A 4,487-nucleotide genomic window follows, 5' to 3' on the forward strand; every position below is an offset into this window, starting at 1 on the left:
CTCGACGTTCCCCCTCCGTCTACGCTTTTCTGAGCTGGAAACCTTTTCTAACTGATTTTAATAAAATTATCCGTGAATCGTGTCCAGTGTCCGATATACAAGAACCAGTCAATGTGTTAATACCGATACCAGTAAAACCAGTCATTTTTGAATCACTGCTGAAACTAGCGTCGGATCTGCTGTTACACAAAATCACTCCATGTCAGAAAGAGCAGAGAACTGTGATGAAGATTTTGGACCTCCACTGAGATGAGGCTGACTCTATGAAAATCCTGAGACATCTACAGATCTACCAGCTCCAGTTGGACTCTTTGATACCAAGAGGAGATCTGAACTCCATGTGATCTTTACACCAATTCAACACTTGTTTGACTGTATATCTGTAATCACACCCTCTAGTGTCACCCATATGAGGATGGGTTCCCCTTTGAGTCCGGTTCCTCTCAAGGTTTCTTCCTTACCATTTTAAGGGAGTTTTTCCTTGCCACTGCTGCATGAGTCACCTCAGACTTGCTCATTGGGGATAAATAAATAAATAAATAAATAAATAAATAAATAAATACATACATACATACATACATACATACATACATACATACATACATATATAAACACATACATACATACATATATAAATACATACGCACATACATACATACACACATACATACACACATACATACACACATACACACACATACATACATACATACATACATACATACATACATACATACATACATACATACATACATATATAAACACATACATACATACATACATACATACATACATACATACATACATACATACATACATACATACATACATACATACACACATACATGCATACATACAGTACATACACACATACATACACACATACATACACACATACACACACATACATACATACATACATACATACACACATACATACACACATACACACACATACATACATACATACATACATACATACATACATACATACATACATACACACATACATACATACATACATACATACATACATACACACATACATACATACATACATACATACATATATAAATACATACGCACATACATACATACACACATACATACACACATACATACACACATACACACACATACATACATACATACATACATACATACATACATACATACATACATACATACATACATACATACATACATACATACATACATACATACATATATAAACACATACATACATACATACATACATACATACATACATACATACACACATACATGCATACATACAGTACATACACACATACATACACACATACATACACACATACACACACATACATACATACATACATACATACACACATACATACACACATACACACACATACATACATACATACATACATACATACATACATACATACATACATACATATATAAACACATACATACATACATACATACATACATACATACATACATACATATATAAACACATACATACATACATACATACATACATACATACATACATACATACATACATACATACATACATACATACATACATACATACACACATACATACACACATACACACACATACATACATACATACATACATACACACATACATACATACATACATACATACATACATACATACATACATATATATTCAATTCAATTCAATTCAAGTTTATTTGTATAGCGCTTTTTACAATAGACATTGTCTCAAAGCAGCTTTACAGAACATAAACATAGAGCAGAAGGTAAACATAATTAATGATAAAGGAATTAACGAATGATAAAAGAAATAAGAATTAACAGAATAAAAATTCTAGATTATTATTAGATGTATATAGTTCACAGTGTGTATGTATTTATTCCCCTATGAGCAAGTCTGAGGTGACTCAGGCAGCAGTGGCAAGGAAAAACTCCCTTAAAATGGTAAAGGAAGAAACCTTGAGAGGAACCGGACTCAAGGGGGAACCCATCCTCATATGGGTGACACTGGGGGTGTGATTGTAATATACAGTCAGTTAAATGTTGTATCGGTGTGAGGTTCAAGGACTTCTGGTCTCCTGAGTACCACAGAGTCTAACTGGAGATGTCTCAGGATTCTTAGAGTCGGCCTCGGCTCAGTGGACGTCCAAAGGCTTCGTCCCACAGAGGACGTTGGGAGCTGGTACAGTGTCTGGATGCCTCGGGATGGGTACAAAGAGAGAAGCAGTGGAAAGGGATTAACATATCTGCTGTTCATAAAAATGTGCTGGTCTGATGTACTGGTGCATGATATTATGGGATGTATTATGTGTACGCCTAACTAAAGAGATGAGTTTTTAATCTACATTTAAACTGGGAAAGTGTGTCTGAGCCCCGAACACTATCAGGAAGACTATAACAAAGTTTGGGAGCTAAATAAGAAAATGCTCTACCACCTTTAGTAGACTTAGATATTCTGGGAACTAGCAGAAGTCCTGAGTTTTGTGATCTCAGAGAGCGTGAAGGATTGTAACGTGTTAGAAGACTAGTTAGATACATGGGAGCTAAACCATTAAGAGCCTTGTACATAAGTAGCAGCAGTTTGTAGTCAATTCTAAACTTAACAGGTAGCCAGTGTAGAGATGATAAAATTGGGGTTATATGGTCATACTTTCTTGTCCTAGTGAGAACTCTGGCAGCTGCATTTTGGACTAACTGTAACCTATTTATTAAAGATGCAGGACAACCACCTAGTAATGCATTACAATAGTCCAGTCTAGAGGTCATGAACGCATGAACTAGCTTCTCAGCATCAGATACAGACAGGATGTTTCTCAGCTTGGCAATGTTTCTAAGGTGGAAGAAGGCTGTTTTGGTAGTATGAGCGATATGATTTTTAAAAGACAAGTTACTGTCTAGTATAACACCGAGGTCTTTCACTGTCGAGCTACTAGTAATAGTACATCCCTCTAAATGGGAGTTAAGTTGTGAGAGTTTGTGCACTGGTTTTTGGACCTATGAGTAGTATTTCAGTCTTATCGGAGTTTAACAATAGAAAGTTGCAGCTCATCCAGTCTTTTATCTCTCTAAGGCATTGAGTTAATTTGGACACTGTGGCTATTTCATCTGGTTTTGATGAGATATATAACTGTGTGTCATCAGCATAACAATGGAAACTAATCCCATGTCTTCTAATAATGTTCCCTAATGGAAGCATGTATATAGAGAAAAGCAGAGGTCCTAGAACTGATCCTTGAGGGACCCCATAATTAACGGGTAGTAAACTGGAGCATTCACCATTTAATTCTACAAAGTGGTATCGGTCAGACAGGTAGGATCTAAACCAGCTTAAAGCCTGACCATGAATACCTGTGTAATATTGTAAGCGATCTAGAAGAATGTTGTGATCTATAGTGTCGAATGCAGCACTAAGGTCAAGTAGAACTAATAGTGACATACAGTCTTGGTCCGAAGCTAAGAACAAGTCGTTTGTAACTTTAACAAGTGCAGTTTCTGTGCTATGATGGGGCCTGAAACCTGACTGAAACTCTTCAAGGATGTTGCTCTCCTGTAAGAAGGAGCTCAGTTGAACAGACACAACCTTTTCAAGTATTTTAGATATAAACGGGAGGTGTGAGATAGGTCTGTAATTTGATAGTTCATTAGGGTCTAAGTTAGGTTTTTTGATGAGTGGCCTAATAACTGCCAACTTAAAAGACTTCGGTACGTAACCTAAAGATAACGAGGAGTATATACACACATACACACATACATACATACACACATACACACATACACACATACACACATACATACATACACACATACATACACACATACATACACACATACACACATACACACATACACACATACATACACACATACACACATACACACATACACACATACATACATACACACATACATACACACATACATACACACATACATACATACACACATACATACACACATACATACATACATACATACATACATACATACACACATACATACATACACACATACATACACACTGTGAACTATATATATCTTAATTTTTTTACTATATTAACTCTTTTTCTCCTTATGTTTAACTTCTGTTCTATGTTTATGTTCTGTAAAGCCGCTTTGAGACGAAGCCCACTGTAAAAATAAACTTGAATCGAATTGAATTGAATAGAACAGAACAGTAAACGTATCCGAACGTCGCTATACCGTCGCTTGTACCTTTAGCACAGGGTCAGTTTGACATTTAGTCAGAAGGACCCTTTTATTATTAGTTATATGATATATAGTTATATAACATTAGTTTTATGGTATCTGTTTATTGTAGTACTATCTATAAATGACACAAGCAAAGTTCCCCCGATGCCAGAACCATCCGAGGTCCATTTGGGGTTATTGGACCAGCATATTAAATTGGTCCCCATTATGTTTTGTTGGCGTGAGAGACGTTTTATGTAAAGCTTTTTTATTAAGAGTACAAT

Source organism: Tachysurus fulvidraco, chromosome 22 (genome assembly GCF_022655615.1).
Source record: "Tachysurus fulvidraco isolate hzauxx_2018 chromosome 22, HZAU_PFXX_2.0, whole genome shotgun sequence".
Lineage (NCBI taxonomy): Eukaryota > Metazoa > Chordata > Actinopteri > Siluriformes > Bagridae > Tachysurus > Tachysurus fulvidraco.